Source organism: Giraffa tippelskirchi, chromosome 1, assembly GCF_054371585.1.
Source record: "Giraffa tippelskirchi isolate mGirTip1 chromosome 1, T2T-mGirTip1v1.2.pri, whole genome shotgun sequence".
NCBI classification, from domain to species: domain Eukaryota; kingdom Metazoa; phylum Chordata; class Mammalia; order Artiodactyla; family Giraffidae; genus Giraffa; species Giraffa tippelskirchi.
In genome coordinates, this window is record NC_137275.1 from 158,841,442 (window position 1) to 158,855,853 (window position 14,412).

Here is a 14,412-nt window from a genome sequence, read left to right on the forward strand (position 1 = left end):
ACCCTGGGGAGAAAGATAGAGGAACCCAAGCAGAGTTGGTGGACATTGCCTTTGAGCATCCCCGAGAGGGTCCTATGGTGTTGTATCATGTAGTCCTTCAGTGTAGCAACATCAAGATAATCACAGATCTTTTTAAAAAATAAAGATGTGTGGGATGACGTGCTAGGTTTTCACTGTCATCAGGCTCCTAAAATTCTGATTTATGGTCATTCATGCTTGAAGGCACATGTTGCCTTGCCTAGAGCTGGCCAGGGCTCCCCGCCTTTGGCACAGTGGAACGTGAGGACAGCTTGGTAATTTCCCATTTTAGGCTTCTGCCTTAGAATGTTCTGCTTGGTAGATTAAAAGATGGCTTCTGGTCCACTTAATCTCCCATTTCTAAAATAGTCATCTAGGCATTTATACGGAAGACAGCCCACATAATTACCACTTAGGAAACATGGCCCACGTAATTACCAAATGTCAAATTGTGTTGAATTTCATCATGCTAACATCAAGTTACCTAAAGCCCTGAACTAGCTAGTATGTGGACCCTGATGTGAGGGGATAGAGAGGAGGTAAGAAAAAAATTAGTGAATTCTGTCTGATATAGGTTTCCTTCAGCCTTGTATTGTGATTTATTGGTTTGTTTTCCTTTTGAAAACTCTCCCAAGAAGGAGGCAAAGGGCTGGAGGGGAGACCGAGCAATGGTACCAACTCTGCCTACCAAGTGTCCCATCCCTGTGAGCAGCTCCCATGATCCCAGCTGCCACCACTATGGCCGGCCTGCAGCAGGAGCTGGTCCACTTACAATGCTCCCAACTCGAGGGAGGGCAAGGAACTCAGGCCCTGGAGTCTTCAGACACAGATAAGAACTGCAGCACAAAGAGCTGTCTAAAATTACAGAGCAAAAAGGAAATAAACCAAGAAAGGGGGGGGTGGGGAAGGGATGACAGTGAATTAAAATGCTGCTTTCTGATTCTGTCATAGTTCATTAGGCCTCCAGCTCTAAATAGTATGGCTGGAATGGCTTCTAACCTCACCCTCTCTGCTGGCAGGCAGGACCCACTTTACTTCCTCCCACAGGGCTCCTTTCACCTCTGTTACAATCAAAGCAAGAAAGCAAACCAGCCTACAGATGCCAGGCTCCAACATTAGGGGCCCTCCCTCTCTGGTTTGGTCACCAACTTCAAAGGGATTTTCATTTGATGGCTTGTGGGGATTGACACAACCGAAAACGACAAGCCTCTCTTCATCCCAGGGGCTCCTGGTCCTGTCAGAGTCTAACAGACCACACAGGCAGTGGCCTTGCACACAAATCACATGGCAGATTCCTGGGTTGGCAGTCCTTAGTGAGCATTAGAGTCACCAATGGGCTTTGAAAAATGCTGATGCCCAGGCCCCACTCCAGACCAACTTAGCTGGAATCTTTGTGGGTGGTGCCCGGCATCAGTTTTTTTAATAAAGTTTCTTTAGGGGATTTTAATACACATTTTAGGACTAAGAATCTCCACAGTGGGATGCAAGTGCTTCGAGGATGGGGGGATTTGGAACACCCTCAGATTTTATACTGGCCCCCTCCATGCTCAGAAATACGTGTTCCATGGAATAGAATTAATTTAGGCATATTTAACAGTTCAGCTCAGTAACATCTAGCAGTTCCTACACATTTACTATATGCCAAGGACTATACTTAGAGAAGGAAATGGCAACCCACTCCAGTACTCTTGGCTGGAAAATCCCATTGATGGAGGAGCCTGGTAGGCTACAGTCCATGGGGTCTCAAAGAGTCAGACATGACTGAGCGATTCACTACACTACTAAGGACTCTACTATTCAGAATAACACTAAGAGGTAAATGCTCTGCTTGTCATCATCCTGATATTCTAAAAAGAGCCCAGGTAACTTACCCAAGGTCACACAGGTATTTGTCTTGCTAACCTAATATCACCTCATTCTGCACTGGAAGTGTGGGAGAAGGGGCTGCACACCAAGGTTGGGATTGAGTGAAGTCATTTTCTTCTCCTTGGTTGTGTTGGTTGATTGTCTTCTTCTTAGTGCCACATAGAGTGTGTCAAGTGTCTTCACATTTCACAGGGGAGACTGAATGAAAGCTGCAGGAGTATCATGAAGAGCTCACTCATTGAGTCAGCTGAACAACCATTTTGTTCTGTGTATCAAATCACCAGTGTCTGACCCCCTTTAAATCAAACCTGTACCCAGTCTCTTGTAACCAGGTAAGAGTCACTGATTAAAATGTCTGGGGCTCATGTTTTCTTGTCAAGCTGGACTATTTGTGTTTCAGTTTGTATGTTTGTTTTGAGCTTGAAATAGAAAGTAGCAATAGTTGGGTGGCAGGTTCTTCTCTGTTTGGAAAGCACTTCTTAAAATTCTGATGAAAATGTCAAGATGCCTTTTCAGATGTTCCTTATTTTTGGCAGTGGATATGTTCTTGAAATGTTCTTTTTTTTCCCCTCCTTCCTCCTTTTTCCCTTCTCCCCTCTTGCCCTCAGTTCTCCCCCACCTCTATTTCCCTTCTCTTGATTTCCCATCCTGTCCTTTTCCCATTCCTTCCCTTTCCTCTTACATTTTCCATGAGCTCAAGGAATCTGCTATTTAGAGGAATAATCTGATATATCCTCCAGAAAAAAAGACTATCGTTCTGATTTTCCACTTTTGGTAAATCTCTTCTCTGTGTGTGTGTGTGGTTGTTTGCTTTTTAGCATTAGGCTTCCTTTATTTATTAACATGCTGCTGCTACTGCTGCTGCTAAGTCACATCAGTCGTGTCCAACTCTGTGCGACCGCATAGATGGCAGCCAACCAGGCTCCCATCCCTGAGATTCTCCAGGCAAGAACACTGGAGTGGGTTGCCATTTCCTTCTCCAGTGCATGAAGGTGAAAAGTGCAAGTGAAGTCACTCAGTCGTGTCCGACTCTTAGCGACCCCATGGACTGTAGCCTACCCGGCTCCTCCATCCACGGGATTTTCCAGGCAAGAGTACTGGAGTGGGGTGCCATTGCCTTCTCCTTATTAACATGAGATCCACTGAAAACCTAGGAAGAGGGAGCATTGTTTTTGGAGAATTCAGGTCTTGCTTTAAAGGTTTAGTTTCTAGGATACATTTATAAGAGGAGGCTACTTTCTTTAGATTGTATTTTAAACTGCTCCTTCTGTCACCTGGCTTCACTGGTGGCTCATACGGTAAAGCGTCTGCCTGCAATGCAGGAGACCCAGGTTCGACCCTTGGGTTGGGAAGGTCTCCTGGAGAAGGAAATGGCAACCCACTCCAGTACTCTTGCCTGGAAAATTCCATGGACAGAGGAGCCTGGTAGGCTACAGTCCATGGGGTCACAAAGAGTTGGACATGACTGAGAGACTTCACTTTCACTTTTCTGTCACCTACCCCTCCTTTTTTTCTAGCAATTCTTAATAAATTTATAAGAGGAAAATAACCTCCTTCAAATATTTCTTTGAAAGAGCTACACTAAATTACATCTCTGCTTTGGCAGAAATGATTGCAAAAACCAGATTTAAAATTGGTAGAAGGGTGCCTTTATGAAATGCTTACCCGATTTGAGGAGCAAGAAGAGGATGAAGATGAACTGAAGTGGAGGTTTATCTTTGTGGGTCTACAGACCCAGAGAAGAGAGGGCCTGAAAGCGGAAACCTTTGTCTTCCCATCGTTCTGTAACCTGAGTGTTTTCCTCTACCATGTCCGCAAACCCTTTCAACTTTTATAAGATTCAATGAAAATCAAGTTTTCTTCTCTCATTAGGACCACAGGGATTTGTTCATTAAGAAAATTAGGAAAATGAAATTAAAAATTAAAGGAGAAAAAAGTCCAGAAACAGAAATAAAACTAAATTCATTTATCCCCTTCTCCGAATTTTAGCCTAGTAAAAGTATGCATGCATGCATGCTCAGTCGCTTAAGTCATGTCTGACTCTGCAACCCTATGGACTATAGCCTGCCAGGCTCCTCTGTCCATGGGATTCTCTAGGTAAGAATACTGAAGCGTGTTGCTATGCCTTCCTCTATGGGATCTTCCTGACCCAGCGATCGAACCCGCACCTCCTGCATCTCCTGTATTGCAGGTGTATTCTTTACCCACTGAGCCATCTGGGAAGCAACAACAAACATCTCAACCTTGGAAAAGAGAAGATATGCTTAAATTACACCTGCTTGTATGTTCTCAGCATGTCTGAAACTGTAGTTATCAATTTATTATTTTGAGGTCTAAGTAGTCATCAATAATAAAAAAAATTCTATATTACATTAACACTATGGTACAGTTCTCAGAAAAGGGCCACTTGGGAAGGCCATAAGCAGCTGAAGGAAATCAGTTCTAGTGAATTGGTATTCCATAGCAGTTATTGTTTCGGTATACACTGTAACGCTTGTTCGGTTTTTTTGTTTTGTTTTTTTTTTTTTTAATGGTTTGAGCATAGCTCCTTAACTCAATTTAGGAGTAAGATCTTACATGCCCATTCTTATTTAGAGTCTTTTTGTTACCTTTCACAAATCAATCTGCCTTTTGCTCACTTTCTGATCTGCTAACTCCATCATTTAAGTCATTCCTATTTTATCTTTTTGTTTCTCAAGGAGTTATTTCAGTTTTGAGGAGTTATATTAGGGCCAAGATTGTAGCAGGATTTTGCTTTTGGAATATATAATAATATGAATAATTTTGTGATACTTTAGGGTTCAGATTACTTTGGGAAGATTTGTGTCACTAAATGTAATAAAAATTCCCACCTGTCATGCTTCAGTTTATTATTCCTTTCTTGAATTTCACAGTTGCAGATCTATCAGAGCCTGGGCCATATTTTACAAGCATGTTTCACAGGGTCTGGGTTTACAGAGGCTCCTGGGAAAATCTCCTTGGTGGAGCCTGAGCCCTCCAAGCAGAAGCTGCTGTACAATGAGGCCATCTCCCTATGATTGCCTGACTGACCCAAAGTTAGCTGAAGCCTATAGACCCTGAATTTTTAAAATGGAGAGTGTACATGATATGTCTAACATAAAAGAAGTTGATCGATTTTAAATGTGTAACTGGGGAGGACTGGTGGATTATGTATACAAGTTCACCTAACCCCCGAATGCCTGGCCACACTTACTAATAATCAGTGCTGTTCTCAGTTCCCTTAAGGAAGCCCTCTGATCTCTCAGAGCAGCAGGAGGAAAGGACATGGCCGCCAGTCCATGTTTGATCAGTGAACCTCTAATACCCCATGACAGTACTGCTGTCCTTCCCTGAATGGGGGGCCCATTCCAGCACTCCTGGAGGACATGCAGGTCTTGGAGAGAACTCCCTCCCCCTTCCCATGGACTGGGAACTCTGCAGACAATGAGCAAGCTGCAGCCCTCAGGCTCCTCAGGTGTGCTCCCCTGGCTCCTCCACACAGGGTCTTGGGGCAGCAGTAGTTACTTTGGTCATCAGAGGAGAGAGTCTATACTTGGCTTCACCCTCAAAACCAGGAAATCTGGCAAAAGCAGGGTCAAGTCTAGGACAGGAGAGCTTTTCTCTGGTGCACATGGATGCCTGGATTGTTGGTGTTGCTTCAGCAGTCTGAAATCTCACCCTTGGGATTCTATATCTTTAGAGTGATCCTGCAGTACCCCTGTAAGTACATTTTTATATTGATAGATATACATTTATATATTTCTCTTTCTTTTGTCCTAATTTTATTTTAAAAGTACTCTGTAGCCCATCGTGTAGTTTCAACCCTCCTCATCATTTGCCGTGAGGATCACCTGCTGGGACTCATTAACTTGCTCTCTGTGGTGACCACAGCTTTGCCTCTCCAGGATCCTTTGGGCAGAAGGAATACAACATATCCTCTGGCGGGGTTTGCGTTGTGTGTGTGGAAGGCTCCTCTCAATTCCAGGAGCTCTGAGGTGGCAGCCCTGAGGGCCACCGTGCCTGCCTAGAGGTGGTATGTACATTTGGAGGCTGCCAGGCTGCTCCAACACCAGGATTAGGGTTGTCAAATGAAGAGGAAGGCAGGAGACCTCTGGCAAGGCAGAGTTCCCTCTAAGGTAAGAGAGCTGAAACATATGATGGGCCTTGGGCCTTTGGTTTGTGATGGGTTGGAGATGCTTTTGAACCAGTCAAGGTATGTCACTGCATGTCTTGCTTAGCCTGGGTGAGGTGGGATGATTTATTCTAGGTTCTTCCACAGAAGAGGCCAGAGCAATGGCAGCTTGAGGGGCTTGGGGGAGCTATAGTCTTTTAAAGACCTTACCAACTAACTTTGGGAGACCTGGAATCCCAGGAGAGAAATGGAGTAAAGATTTCTTCCTTCTTCCTGCTCGCCCTCTCTCTCTTTTGTTCCTGTATTTACTGCCTCAGTTTGCCAGGTGCTATGTCAGGTGCCTTCCAGGGGCATTTAGTAGGTGTTAAGATTTAAAGTCTTGGAATGACAGCACTTGGATTTGAATCCTGGATTTGCCCATTTACTGGCTGAGTGACTTGGGCAAATAACCTAAACTTTTGTGTGCCTCAGTGTCCAACTGTGTGAAATTCAGGCAATACTAGCATCTATTTCATAATGTTGTCATAGATAGATGAGTAAACACATGTAAAACACTTCAAATCAGTACCTGGCACAAAATAAGCACACAGGAAGTGTCAGCAGGTCAAGAAGTAACAGAACTGGACATGGAACAACCGACTGGTTCCAAATAGGAAAAGGAGTACGTCAAGGCTGTATATTGTCACCCTGCTTATTTAACTTATATGCAGAATACATCATGAGAAACGCTGGGCTGGAGGAAGCACAAGCTGGAATCAAGATTGCCGGGAGAAATATCAATAACCTCAGATATGCAGATGACACCACCCTTATGGTAGAAAGTGAAGAAGAACTAAGGAGCCTCTTGATGAAAGTGAAAGAGGAGAGTGAAAAAGTTGGCTTAAAGCTCAACATTCAGAAAACTAAGATCATGGCATCTGGTCCCATCACTTCATGGGAAATAGATGGGGAAACAGTGGAAACAGTATCAGACTTTATTTTTGGGGGCTCCAAAATCACTGCAGATGGTGATTGCAGCCATGAAATTAAAAGACGCTTATTCCTTGGAAGGAAAGTTATGACCAACCTTGACAGCGTATTAAAAAGCAGAGACATTACTTTGTCAACAAAGGTCCATCTAGTCAAGGCTATGGTTTTTCCAGTAGTCATGTATGGGTGTGAGAATTGGACTGTGAAGAAAGCTGAGTGCCAAAGAATTGATGCTTTTGAACTGTGGTGTTGGAGAAGACTCTTGAGAGTCCCTTGGACTGCAAAGAGATCCAACCAGTCCATCCTAAAGGAGATCAGTCCTGGGTGTTCATTGGAAGCACTGACGTTGAAGCTAAAACTCCAACACTTTGGCCACCTGATGCGAAGAGCTGACTCATTGGAAAAGACCCTGATGCTGGGAAAGATTGAGGGCAGAAGGAGAAGGGGACGACAGAGGATGAGATGGTTGGATGGCACCGACTCAATGGACATGGGTTTGGGTAGACTCCGGGAGTTGGTGATGGACAGGGAGGCCTGGCATGCTGTGGTTCATAGGGTCACAAAGAGTCGGACACGACTGAGTGACTGAACTGAACTGAGGACACTGGTTCTTAGAAAAGTGGAGTGTCAAAACCAGTTTCCAAACCCTGATCTGTCTTGTCTCCAAGCCTCATGATCTTTCTGCTACGTTCTGCCACCTCTTGGTTGTCGCTTGTTTGTCTCTAGGCTGGTGCATGCTGAATAATTCAGCCTAAAGGGTTTGACAAAAATGAACTCAAGAGTCCTTCAATAGAGTGAGAGGGCAACTAAGGTCTCTCAATAGAAGTTGGAATGAGGTTAACCACTTCTTGTTTAGGCCAGCAAGAGATGCTTTCTGTTCTCATTTCCTGTCATTGGAATATTATGTTTGTAAATAGCATTTTTAGGAAGCCACCCCTCTCATCCCACTCCAAAATAAATAAATATCCCTGTTTCTTTTCCTCCAGGAACTGACACTTACTTAGATTGGACTGTATCTTGGACTGAAGTAAATATCACACCTATTTTAGTGGGATGACTTCCAGGAACAGACTGTGTATAATAGGTGTCTTGTTGGCAGTGCTGGATTCATGGTGAGAACTCGTTGTCATGAAAGCTCATTTGTCCTTGCAGGAGCGGAGTTCAGCATGGCCAATGATGACATCCTTTGTTCATTGACCCATGTGGTCCCACCTAGCTCTGACAATTAACTGAACTTATTTTGCAGCTTTCCATGCAATCAGTGTTTGTATTTAGTAATATTCTGTGCCCTGTGGGGTATGGGACGAGTTATGCTAAGGAGTGTAAGATGCAACCCTGCCCTCCTGGAGTCTCTGGACTTAACAGGGCAATGAGATGTTTCACATGTGACTATCAAAAGGTATTGCAAACTCAAACATTTTCATAACCAGGCAGGATTTGTGACTGTCAAGGCAGTGGAGTTTGAAATAATGATGAGTGGTAGGGTCTGGGGAGAAATGGAGAGTGTAACTCCATCCTCCCTGACCTCCCACAAAATATCCAAATTCTTCAGATTCAAATCTCAACCAACAAAAGGCTCTATGGTCATGTAAAGCTGGTCTGAAGCTGGATATTGCCCATGACCACCAGTTTTGTCTCTTTTTTAACAACATGAGATAATGACATTGACTTACAGTGAAGTTTGTAGAACTCAATTTCATTATGTAATAATAACTCTCATGTTGATTAACTTAATAATATAAGGCAATATCTGATTATGTACTAAGAAGTTGCTATTTCTTTAGGTTCCATGTAAGAAATGATGAAGTCTTGGGACTGAGGGCCAACAATTTATTTTTGACATTAAGGAATAGGAAGACCAGGTGAAGAAGAGGTTTGAGAGAAGCGAGGAAATTGGAATCTAATGAAGGATGTGTGTATGGAGCACGTACCCTCCAGGGATGTATTCTGAAGTGTCTTAAATATTAGGCCTGGTATTTTAGGCTTTGTGCTGAAGACAATAAGAAGCCACTAGAGCCTGGGGATGGAAAAGCAGACTATTAACCTCATGAACTTTTTCAGGGTGGTTTGGGAGTGCATAGAAGCTGGTGGCAGGGAGACTATAATAAAGCCATTGAAGAAATCTAGAAAATAGGAATATGAGCCTGGATGGGGTGGGAGGGTCATAGAGATGAAAGTGTTAGTCACTCAGCTGTGTCCGACTTTTTTCAGCCCCATGGACTGTAGCCTGCCAGGCTCCTCTCTCCATGGGATTCTCCAGGCAGGAATACTGGAGTGGGTTGCCATTCTCTTCTCTATTGGAAATGAAAGGAATTCATTATACATTGAGGACAGAAAGAAATGACCAGGCACCTTATTTTAATGGTGCTTTAATGATGTGTGTGGAGGGAGGGGGAGTCTGGCTCCTTTAAGGAAGAAACAGTTAAATGAGCTGGACCAGGGCTGAGTTGCAAAGTGAAAAACTATTTAATCATCAGGAGTGAAGTATTGATTGAAAGAGTAATTAATCTACAAGTATGAGGACACAGTGTCCTTCATTTTGTAGATTCACATTCTTCCTAACGTGAGGCAAGATGAACCCAGGACTAAGAGAATAAAATTGGTGGGCAGGTAAAACCTTCTGGAGAGGGACTTTTTTCATGGTGCCTTTTTGGCAGTAGTGACAGAATAGGGAAGACTTAAAATTCCTTGAGGGTCGGGTGCATATGCTCAGAGGGAATGGGGGACCTCTCTTGGATGTGGTTGGTTTTTCCCTCTGAATCTTATCCCTATTGTGAATTTTTCGTTGTTGTCAATAGAATTTAGAGGATCATCAAGACACACATTGTTCATTCAAGACTTAATGGGAAGAGAAAATGCAGGAATGCCCCACATCCAATTATTTATGTCCAAATAGAGGCCAAGTCTTGGGCCACCAACTTCACTAAGAGGCAGGATTATCACTCACTGATGGGCTCCCATGTGAAGCTCTCACCAAAGCAGAGGGATTAGAATAAGTGAATGAACCTGTTTAGACCTGGCTTGGGCCCTCAAACCTCTAGGGGTCAAAGAAGGAAGAAGTTGCTATGATCCTAGGTTACGATGAAAATAATGGTGATTTTTAAGATGCAGTTCCTAATTTAGGTAACAGAGACTACAGAAGACATTTACAAAGTTGTTTTTGGGTAGGTTCAGTTTTAAGGATGCTGGAAAGGCCAAAGGGGAAAATGTCCAATACAAATTGGAAACGTGGATCTGAAGTTTGGCTATTGTAATAGTGCTGCAGTGAAGAAGGAAATACAGACATCTCTTTGAGATAGTGATTTTGCTCCTTCAGATAAAAACCCAGGAGTGGGATTTCTGGATCATATGGTAGTTCTGTTTTTTTAATTTCCTGAGGAATCTTCATACTTGCTGTACCAGTTTACATTCCTACCAACAGTGTACAAGGGTTCCATCTTCATGGTTTTGATTTACATTTCTCTAATGATAAATGATGTTGAATGCCCTTTCACGTGCCTGTTGGCCAATTGAGTGTCTTGTTTGGAAGAATGTTGATTCAGGTTCTCTGCCCATTTTTGCTGCTGCTGCTGCTAAGTCACTTCAGTCGTGTCCGACTCTGTGCGACCCCATAGATGGCAGCCCATCAGGCTCCGCCGTCTCTGGGATTCTCCAGGCAAGAATACTGGAGTGGGTTGCCATTTCCTTCTCCAGTGCATGAAAGGGAAAAGTGAAAGTGAAGTCGCTCAGTCGTGTCCGACTCTTAGCGACCCCATGGACTGTAGCCTACCAGGCTCCTCTGTCCATGGGATTTTCCAGGCAAGAGTACTGGAGTGGGGTGCCATTGCCTTCTCCGTGCCCATTTTTAGCTGGGTTATTTGGGGGTTTTTGTCTGTTTTGCTATTGAGTTGTATGAATTCCTTGTATATTTTGAGTGTTAACCCCTTGCAGATAGATGGTTTACAGATATCTCCCATTCCATAGGTTGCTTTATATTTTGTTGATGGTTTCTTTTGTTGTGCAGAAGCTTTGTAGTTTGATTTAGCCCTACTTGTTTATTCTTGTTGTGTTTGCTTTTGGTGTCAAATCCAAAAAAATCATTGCCAAGATTGATCTCAAAGAGCTTTCCCCCCGTGTTTTCTTCTAGGAGTTTTATGTTTTGGGTCTTATGTTCAAGTCTCTAATCCATTTTGAGTTGATTTTTGTATGCTATAAAGTAAAGGTCCAGTTTCTCTCTTTTGTATATGACTATCCCAGCACCATTTATTGAGGAGATAATCCTTTCCCATTATAAGTTCTTGGCTCCTTTGTTGAAAATTATTTGACCATATATACATGGGTTTATTTTTGAGCTTCCTGTTCTGTTCCATTGATCTATGTGTCTGTTTTTATGCCAATATCATGCTGTTTTGATTACTCTTGCTTTGTAATATAGCTTGAAATCAGGAGGCATGATGCTTTTAGCTTTGTTCTTTTTTTGACAGTTGCTTTGACTATTGGAGGTCTTTTGTGGTTCCATACAAATTTTAGACTTATTTTTATTTCTAGGAAAGATACCATTAGAATTTTGATAGGAAGTGCATTGAATCTGTGAATAGCTTTGGATTGCAAGACATTTTACAATATTAATGATTCCAGTTCATGAAGTTGGAATATCTTTTCCTTTGTTGGTCTCTTCTTCAATTTTATCAATGTTTATAGTTTTCACCATATAGATCTTTTACCTCTTTGGTTAAATTTATTCCTAGGAATTTTGTTCTTTTTGTACTGTTGTAAATGAATTGTTTTATTAATTTCTTTTTCAGTAGTTTGCTGTTATGGTATAGAAACACAGCTGATTTCTGTATATTGATTTTGTATCCTGCAACTTTACTAAATTTGTTTATTAGTTCTAACAGTTTTTTGATGGACTCTTCAGAATTTCCTATATATAATATCATTTCATCTGTAAACAGAGATAATTTGCTCCTGATCTTAGAGGGAAAGTTTTAGCTTTTCATTGTTGAGGATAGCAGTTGTAGACTTGTCATATGTGGCCTTTATTATGTTGAAGTATGTTCCTTCTATCCCAATTTGTTGAGAGTTTTTATCATGAAAGGAATTTTATCAAATGCTTTTATGCGTGTATTAAAATCATTATATGATATTTATCCTTCATTTTGTTAATATGGTGTATCACATTGATTGCCTATGTTGAACGATTCCTCGCATCCTAGGAATAAATTCTTTTTGCTTATGGTGTATGTTACTTCTAATGTGCTTTTGAATTTGGTTTGCTCATCTTTTGTTGCCTCTGTTTTCAATTTTTGCCTTTGTTTTCATCAGGGATATTTGCCCATAATTTTCTTTTAATGTTCTTGTCTGTCTTTAGTTTCAGGGTAATGCTGGCCTTGTAAAATGAGTCTGAAAGTCTTTTCCTTCTCTTCTATATTTTGGGAGAATTTGAGAAGGATTGGTGTTAACTCTTCTTTAAATGGTGTGAGGAATTTACCAGTGAAGCCATTTGGATTTGGACTTTTCTTGGAAGGTTTTGGTTATCTCTGCTTTCTTTTGGTTTCCATTCGCATGGAATTTTTAGGCATTTTGAAGCAACATTTCTCAGAGGTTAGCTACACAGTCTTTGGAAGCAGATTTTAGTGCCAACTGTGTGATCTTAGGCAAGTTACTTAACCTCTCTAAGCCACAGTTTTCTCATTTGGAAAATGGAGGATAAAAATATTCCTGCCTGAGAGGAGTATTGAGAAGAATAAATGAGATGAAACATTTAAAAATATTTACTGCATGCCATACATGTAGTTAACACTTGATAAGTATTAACAATGGTTGTTATTTTTCTTAATAATCTTAGGCCACTCCAGATTTGAGTTAGAATTAATATTCTAGCACTCCTGGCCTTCTTTGACTTTTAATACCTGGTAAAGAACATTGACTACTGGGGCCAAATTGCTGTGCCATCCAACAGTTGTTTGATCCTGGGCAAGTTACTCATCTTTTTTTGTACAGTTTTCTCATCTGTAGAAAGAAGATAATTATAGTATCTACTTCATGATGCTGTTGAGATTAAATGAGTTAATATTTGTTCAGTGCTAAGAGCAGTGCTTGCTACACAGTAATTGCTATGCAAACATTTGTCAGATAAATAAAAATGAGATTCCTCTGTGTTGTGAGTGGCTTTTTTGTTTCTGGAGTCATGGAATCTCATCCTTTGCTGCATTCATCCTGGCACAGAGAAAACCCCTCACTCAGTGCCTGCAGCAGTTAGATATTAGTTCAGCATCTTAAAAGAAACTGGACCTTTGTTTGCCTTAAAGTGTCCTCTCTGTGAAAGGTGATGGTACCTGAGAATAGGGTAGGTGGATGTCTTCCTGGTGTGATACAGGAGTAAACTTTTCCCTGATGCCAGAAATGCAGACTTAGTGTCCTGTCAGCCTGAGTTTGTCTTACTGTTTGTACTTCCATTGCAGGTGGCATATTTTTCTAACTTAACTGGCCTCTCTTGACTGAGCAAAGAGCCTTCAGTTCATGTGTGTTTATTGTGAAGCTGACAGATTCTTGTCTGTCTTAACCTTTCTGACAAAATGAGGAAGTTGAGGAATTAAAGCCAGTTTGGCCTGCTGGGAAGACAAAAGGAAGTTTTGGTAAGGATCAGCCAGTATGCTCTGTTGGTAATCAACATTGCTTTCACTCATAGGATAGGTTCCATTCGCACTTCTCTGACACTTGGCAAGACCATCCCCCCGCCCCGCCAGCTTCCTAGAGACTGACATTTCATTATCTTTGGATTCATTTGGGGTAGCCCTTTCCCCCCCAAAAGATCTCAGCTCAGATAGACCTTTATGCTGGTCTCTGATTATTCTTGTCAAGCTAAAGTGATGACCTTGGAAACACAACACAGGGACTCTTTAAATGAAAGTTACATTGGAATTCTTGGAGGAAGGTCAAAGTCATCCTTGATGTGCATTCTTTGTACAATCTAAATCTAAAACGCTTTTAGCATTTTTTGAAGGCATGTCCATGAAATGAACCTATGTGATGATGGAGTTGTGCCTTTTCTCCCGGGGCTGCCCTCTCGGGGCCATTCAATTCGTTTCAATCAGTCTTGTCTTTAACTTGGAAAACAAACCTTTCTAGAGGCCCTGGACAAGATAAAGCAGACCCTGGCTGGTGCCAGAACTCCAAGCTTTTCATTGCTTCCCTGGGAAGGCAGACCTTTGTTTCTGAAATACCCAGATGATGCAGCCCTGCTTTGCATTCCCTCAGATGCCCTAAAGTGAGGAAAGAGACTGTGATATCCTTGAATCCCTACTGATAGCTTTCCTGTCGGCATGAGTCATGGAGAAATGGTAGCAGGAAAATTGGGGTAGTGAGTGGAGTGGGGTTGGGGTTGGGATTCATGCACTCATGCTCAGGACTTTGGTTAAATCCACATTTTAGTTTCAGGTTTTCTT

The 14,412-nt window shown here is 42.0% G+C and overlaps 1 protein-coding gene across 48 annotated transcripts in view; it reads left to right on the top strand.

Annotated features, from left to right (window-relative positions):
- The window catches only part of SPATA6L (spermatogenesis associated 6 like), a 77,110-nt gene extending 74,861 nt beyond the window's left edge, over positions 1 to 2,249 (top strand). For 26 of the 48 annotated variants that reach the window (XM_081501287.1, XM_081501465.1, XM_081501378.1 and 23 more), the window contains one exon: positions 2,077 to 2,249. The gene's annotated coding sequence lies outside the window, so the exon portion shown is untranslated. Of the gene's footprint in view, positions 1 to 653; positions 959 to 2,076 lie in introns of those variants that run through there. The other 22 variants (XM_081501306.1, XM_081501544.1, XM_081501347.1 and 19 more) reach the window with 2 other exon arrangements.
- The last annotated feature ends 12,163 nt before the right edge of the window (positions 2,250 to 14,412 follow it).